The sequence below is a fragment of the Cebus imitator genome, unplaced genomic scaffold (genome assembly GCF_001604975.1).
Source record: "Cebus imitator isolate Cc_AM_T3 unplaced genomic scaffold, Cebus_imitator-1.0 Scaffold427, whole genome shotgun sequence".
NCBI classification, from domain to species: domain Eukaryota; kingdom Metazoa; phylum Chordata; class Mammalia; order Primates; family Cebidae; genus Cebus; species Cebus imitator.
In genome coordinates this window covers 258,160-265,426 of record NW_016107742.1, presented here as the reverse complement: position 1 = coordinate 265,426, position 7,267 = coordinate 258,160, and the positions used below count along the sequence as shown (strand labels likewise).

The 7,267-nt window shown below is 44.9% G+C and overlaps 1 pseudogene; it reads right to left on the bottom strand.

Moving 5' to 3' along the window:
* Window positions 1-589: 589 nt before the first annotated feature.
* LOC119468427 lies at window positions 590-695 on the bottom strand (annotated as a pseudogene).
* Between the last annotated feature and the right edge of the window lie 6,572 nt (window positions 696-7,267).

Genomic DNA, 7,267 nt, shown 5'->3' with positions numbered 1-7,267 from the left:
TCTCGATCTCTTGACCTTGTGATCCACCCGCCTCGGACTCCCACAGTGCTGGGATTACAGGCTTGAGCCACCGCACCCGGCCGAGATCAGTCTTAATGTAATAAATTATAGCTTCAAACTAGAAATGTTATGGGAATTCAGAAAAGGAAGGAATTAGTAAATCTAGTAGACTAAATTATAGTAAATTTAAATTTAGTAGACTAAATAATAATAAGTCATTGGTAGTGTTATCCCTTTTCCAAACTCATATAGAAATTTGAAATCTTGCTGGGTGTGGTGGCTCATGCCCTTCATGCCATCACTTTGGGAGGCCGAGGCAGGTGGATCACTTGAGGTCAGGAGTTCAAAACCAGCTTGGCCAACATGGCAAAACCCTGTCTCTACTAAAAATACAAAATTAGCTGGGTGTGGTGGCAGGTGCCTGTAATCCCAGCTACTCGGGAGGCTGAGGCAGGATAATCACATGAACCTGGATGACAGATTGCAGTAAGCCAGGATCATGCCACTGCACTCCAGCCTGGGCAACAGAGCAAGACTTCATCTCAAAAAGAAAAGAAATTTACAATCAATTTTTGATTTTGAAATTCAGTTTCCGTAGAGACTGTCAAAAATTGCCAATGCCAGGGTATTGAGAAAAGTTTTCAACTAGCAATAATCATGCCTCACTGGCTGTGATCCTGTCGTTGTACAAAGCTATCCGATCAACTTTTCAACATGAGTTGGCCTTGAGACAAAATTACTGAACTGTTTTAGCTTTGTCTAATAATCTTTGCTTAAAAAAAACTCATGAGGAGCTTTTGGTTCAGTGCATATACTCCACAGCACACACGATCATATCATGAAGTCACCCGGCTTTTTGAACAAAAGCTGCTGCAGTGGGGATATGTGTCATTTCCTGCACTTCCTGGAGCTGGTTATTGCCAGAGTTTATTGCAGTTTGCTCTGAGCCAGAAGAAAAACTTCAGCTCCAAAACATCTCTGACAGAATGCTTTCCCTAGTTTCTCGGCAGAGGAGTGTGCAGGGGAAGGGGCAGAGGCAGAGAAATGTGTGGCTTGTATAAGGATGGGTCCAAGTGCTCAATACACTGCAATCCAACATAAAATCTCTGCTGCCCGGGAAGGCATGCAGATCAACCTAGTCGGCCAGAGAAGTAACCTGTGCATTCCCACCCAAAACATTCTGGACACTCTTCCTTTCACATCCTTTGACTCCTGAAGAGACATAGATGAATCTAGCTGCAACTCATGCATACCTACCACCAGCACCAAAAAAGACAAAACCAAAACCAAAACTCATCATTATACCAAACTTCTTTTGAAACTCCAACTCAGAGTAAGTAGGAAGAAGAAACAAAACCTTCTCATGTTTGCTTTAAGTCTGCTTCCCAGACCATCTCTTGTTCCTTGCCTGCCTGCCTTTTTTTTTTTTTTTTTTTTTTTTTGAGACGGAGTTTCGCTCTTGTTGCCCAGGCTGGAGTGCAATGGCGCGATCTCGGCTCACCGCAACCTCCGCCTCCTGGGTTCAGGCAATTCTCCTGCCTCAGCCTCCTGAGTAGCTGAGATTACAGGCACGCGCCACCATGCCCAGCTAATTTTTTGTAGTTTTAGTAGAGACGGGGTTTCACCATGTTGACCAGGATGGTCTCGATCTCTTGACCTCGTGATCCACCCGCCTCGGCCTCCCAAAGTGCTGGGATTACAGGCATGAGCCACTGCGCCCGGCCTGCCTGCCTGCCTTTATTGGGTACCTGCTGCATGCCAGGCAGTGTGTTGGCATTGGGAATTCAACAGTGAAAAAAAAACAAGCTCACGGTTCTGAGTCTCAGTTCTTTTCAGTGGGCACCTCTAATCCTAACGTGCAAAATCTGACAGGGATTTGGATTGAATGGTGGGAGAATGAGAAGGAGTAAGGGACACAGCAATTTCAACTGCTTGGTAAACAATAATTAAATGTTAACTTGGAAAAATGCCTGAGAAGAAGCTGATTTGATGTGAGTGAATATAAATCATGAAGATGTCCAGTTTTATCCGGCTGTGGTGGCTCATGCCTGTGATCTCAGCACTTTGGAAGACTGAGATGGAAAGGTCACTTGAGGCCAGCAGTTCAAGACTGGCCTGGGCAACATAGCAAGACCCCCATCTCTACAAAAATGTAAAAATTAGCTGAGTGTGCTGGCGTGCGCCTATAGTCCCAGCTACTTGAGAGGTTGAGGTGGAAGGACTGCTTGAGCCCAGAAGGTCGATGCTGCAGTGAGCTATGATTGTGCCTCTGGACTCCAGCCTGGGCGACTGAGCAAGACTCTGTCTAAAAAAAAAAAAAGAAAAAATGGCCGGGAGTGGTGGCTCAAGCCTGTAATCCCAGCACTTTGGGAGGCCGAGGCGGGTGGATCACGAGGTTAAGAGATCGTGACCATCCTGTTTAACATGGTGAAACCCTGTCTCTACTAAAAATACAAAAAATTAGCTGGGCATGGTGGCGCATGCCTGTAATCTCAGCTACTCAGGAGGCTGAGGCAGGAGAATTGCCTGAACCCAGGAGGTGGAGGTTGCGGTGAGCCGAGATCACGCCATTGCACTCCAGCCAGGGTAACAAGAGTGAAACTCCGTCTCAAAAAAAAAGAAAAAGAAAAAAGAAAAAAAAGTACTATTTGAGGCGAATTACCAGCTCCCTAGGCTTACACACAAGACTTGCTCATGAATTCCCATACTTTTATTCAAAATTTCCTGGTGGCTGGGCAAGGTGGCTCACGCCTGTAATCCCAGCACTTTAGGAGGCCGAGGCAGAAGGATCACCTGAAGTCAGTAGTTCAAGACCAGCCTGACCAACATGGTGAAACCCCGTCTCTTAAAAAAAAAAAAAAAAGAAAAGAAAGAAAAGGAACTTCCTCTAGGACTTTGTTTCCCCAAGGCCATGTAGTTTCAAGCATTTCTTAGAGGTTCCCGGAAGGTGGTATTGACCCTAGTATAGATGGTGTTAGAAATTGGGATGTTCATCAGTTTACCATCTGGTAAAAGTTATACTAGTTAAGAATCGATATTTTCTCAGCTTTCTGAAAAATTATGCCCTATGTCTAAACTTACATTGCTCTTGAAATATTCAAAGAGGACTCCAAGCACTAGGCTGTTTGCTTTCTCAGACCACAAGCTATGGGGGATGGATGAGAGCAGCACTGGAGGCTCCGACTAGATGGGCAACTCTTTTCTGGGTGTTTATTATAAGGAGATCACATGAGAAAGTACCTTGGAGTGAGAGGTCTATAGAAAACAAGGTACAGGCTGGGGTGGTGGCTCACGCCTGTAATCCCAGCACTTTGGGAGGCTGAGGTGGGTGGATCACGAGGTCAGGAGTTCAAGACCAGCCTGATCAATATGGTGAAACCCCATCTCTACTAAAAATACAAAAATTAGCCAGGCGTGGTGGCACACCTGTAGTCCCAGCTACTTGGGAGACTGAGGCAGGAGGATCGCTTGAACCCGGGAGACACAGGATGGCCGTGAGCCCAGATCACGCCACTGCACTCCAGCAGCGGTGGGGTGACAGAGCAAGACTCTGTTTCAAAAACAAAACAAGACCAGGCCTGGTGGCTCACACCTGTAATCCCAGCACTTTGGGAGGCAGAGGTGGGCGGATCACGAGGTCAAGAGCTTGAGACCACCCCGGCCAATATGGAGAAACCCTGTCTCTACTAAAAATACAAAAATTAGCCGGGCATGGTGGTGTGCCTGCAGTCCCAGCTACTTGGGAGGCAGAGGCAGGAGAATCGCTTGAACCCGGGAGGCAGAGGTTGCAGTGAGCCAAGATCACGCCACTGCACTCCAGCCTGGGCAACAGTGCTAGACTCTGTCTCAAACAAAAAAAAAAAACAGGGTACACTATCTCCCCTTTATCCACAAGGGATACATATTCATAGACCCCCAGAGGATGCCTGAAATCATGGATAGTATCAAATTCTATATATACTTTTTTCCTATACATATGTATCTATAAAAAAGTTAAATGTATAAATTAGATTCAGCAAGAGATTATTAACAATCTAATAAAATAGAATAATTATAAGAATACACTGTAATAAAAGTTATATGACTGTGATCTCTCAAAATAGGGTATCTTATTGTGTTGTACTGTGGGTAAGTGAAACCGTGGAAAGTGAAACCCGGAATAAGGATGGGGTGGACTACTGCAGTGCTCTAGGATGACTGCCCGCCCAGCAGCTACTTCTCCTTCCAGAAAAACTGACATTTTATTAAATAATTCACCTTTTTCCCACACCCAGCTCCAGGGCAGTCCTAAGTGATCTAAAGAAAATTTCATCCTCCTTGTCAATGTTTGGTTCAGAAATGATCATTGGATACATTTTGGATCAGCAAAACCAGAGGAGAGGATTGCTAGAGGCTTTTCAGAATTTATTCTGGGAATAAGTCTACCTTATTTTTCTGGGAGAGGTCCTGAACCATCTCTTCTTTCCACCTGGAGGTGAAGGAGGAAGCAAGAAGCCTTGGGAGTGGTTCATCAGATGACAGCCGCAGGATGAAGCTGACATCGGACGTCAGGGTGGGCTCACAGAAGGAATCTGAGTCCTTGATAGTATTAGCGAACTTTGCAGAAATCAGTTCTGAAGCCTGCCCCACCTTTGGACTTCCAGTTAGGTGACCTGATGCATTTTCTTAATGTTTAAGCCAACTTGAATTGGGTTTCCTGTTAATTGTAGCCAAAAGTATCCTGAGTGCCGAGATAATCTTACCATCATTGTTATATGCTGATGTTATTTTTAAGACTGTCATCTAGAAAAAATTAATACACAAAATTATATACATATCATGATTGCAATCATAATTAAAACAAATTGGAAGATGTGCCAAAATTAGCAATGCTTGCTTCTAAGTGGGTTTCCCCCTATTTCTATAACTTGTACTTTTTTTTTTTTAACATATTTTCTACATTGATCCCAAGTGATGTATGAGGAAAAATATGCACAGGAAATAAGCTCAGAAGACAAAATGGGCCTGAGCATGGTGGCTCATGCCTGTCATCCCAGCATTTTGGAAGGCTGAGGCAGGAGGACAGCTTGAGGCCAGGAATTCAAGACCTTGATCAACAGAGCAAAACTCTGTCTCTGTTTATAAAAATAAGTGAATAAATAATAAAAAATAAAGAGGAGGTGGGAGCTGTGGTAAAAAAATAGGAGACAAAATAATTGTTAAGATTCTGGAATCTTGACTTTTTTTTTTTTCTTTTTCTATTTTCCAATTTTCTTTTTCTTTTTTCTTGAGACAGGGTCTCACTCTGTCACCCAGGCTGGAGCGCAGTGTCACAACGAAGCCTTGAACTTCATTACTTACTGAACCCTTGAACTGCTGGGCTCAAGGAATGTCCCACCTCAGCCTCCCAAGTAGCCAGGACTTCAGGTGTACACCACCATGCCTGGCTAAGTTTTTCATTTTTTTTGTAGAGACGAGGTCTTACTGTTGCCCAGGCTGGTCTTGCACTCCTAGGCTCAAGCAATCCTCCTGCCCCAGCCTCCCAAGATGCTGGGATGACAGGCGTGAGCTGCGCCTGGTCCCAGTTTTGTGTTTATTTGTTTGTTTGTTTTGAGATGGAGTCTCGATTTGTTACCCAGGCTGGAGTGCAATGGCACACTCTCGGCTCACTGCAACCTCCCTCTCCCTGGTTCAAGTGATTTTCCTGCCTCAGCCTCCTGAGTAGCTGGGATTACAGGCATGCTACACTCCTGGCTAATTTTTTTTTTTTTTTTTTTTTTTGACACAGTCTCACTTTGTTGCCTGGTGCCAGGCTGGAGTGCAGTGGCAAGATCTCAGCTCACTGCAACCACCACCTCCTGGGTTCAAGCAATTCTCCTGCCTCAGCCTCCCAAGTAGCTGGGACTACAGGAGCGCACCGCCCTGCCCAGCTAATTTTTGTATTTCGGTAGAGACAGGGTTTCACCATGTTGGCTAGGATGGTCTCAATCTCTTGACCTCGTGATCCACCCGCCTCAGCCTCCCAAAGTGCTGGGATTACAGGCGTGAGTCACCGTGCCCGGCCTAATTTTTGTATTTTTAATAGAGACAGGGTTTTTTTCACCATGTTGATCAGGCTGGTCTTGAACTTCTGACCTTGTGATCAGCCCACCTCAGCCTCCCAAAGTGCTGGGTTTACAGACGTGAGCCATCGATCCTGGCCCCAGTTTTCTTATAATCTGCTTATATCAGCTTGTAGTTTGAAAATATTTTTTAGTTGCTTCACTGAAACTTTAAAAGAGCAGGAATTGATTGTCCTTCCATTCTCTCTTCCTCTCACAGGGAGGATAAAAGACACCAAACAGAAAATATGAAAAGCGAATCACTCCAGACTTTAAGGCATGTAGAGAAATCCACAAAGAGCACTTGCAAGGGTCATGTTACTCCCAGTAACATTACCCTGGAGTGTTGCATTTACCTGTGTTTCTTTCCGTTTTTTTTTTTTTTTTTTTGACAGAGTTTTGCTCTTATTACCCAGGCTGGGGTGGAATGGCGTGATCTCAGCTCACCACAACCTCCGCCTCCCAGGTTCAAGTGATTCTCCTGCCGCAGCCTCCCAAGTAGCTGGGATTACAGGCATGTGTCACCACACCTGGCTAATTTTGTATTTTTAGTAGAGATAGGTTTCTCCATGCTGGCCAGGCTGGTCTCGAACTCCCAACCTCAGGTGATCCACTCACCTCAGCCTCCCAAAGGGCTGGGATTACAGGTATGAGCCATCATGCCTGGGCTGTTTCTTTTAGAGCATTTCCCAATGTGTAATCATACATTTATTAATGTAATTATTTAATTTATATTGTCCTCTGCTACACTCTACAAGAACAGCACTCTTGCTCATCAATGTATTGTATCCCTAGTGCCCGGCACATAGTAGACACTCAATAAATAAATATTTGTTGACTAACAAATTAATGAGAGGTCATTATCCTAAGGAAATTAACACAGGAACAGAAAACCAAATAACACATGTTCTCACTAGTAAGTGGGAGCTAAACATTGAGTGCTTAACAGACATAAAAATGACAACAATAAAAACTGGGGATTACTAGAAGGGGGAAGGTTAAAAACTATCAGCTGTGGTGGGACACAGTGGCTCATGCCTGTAATCCCAGCACTTTGGGAGGCCAAGGTGGGCGGATCACCTAAGGTTGAGAGTTTGAGACCAGCCTGGCCAACATGAAGAAACCCTGTCTCGGGGCCGGGCGCGGTGGCTCAAGCCTGTAATCCCAGCACTTTGGGAGGCCGAGGC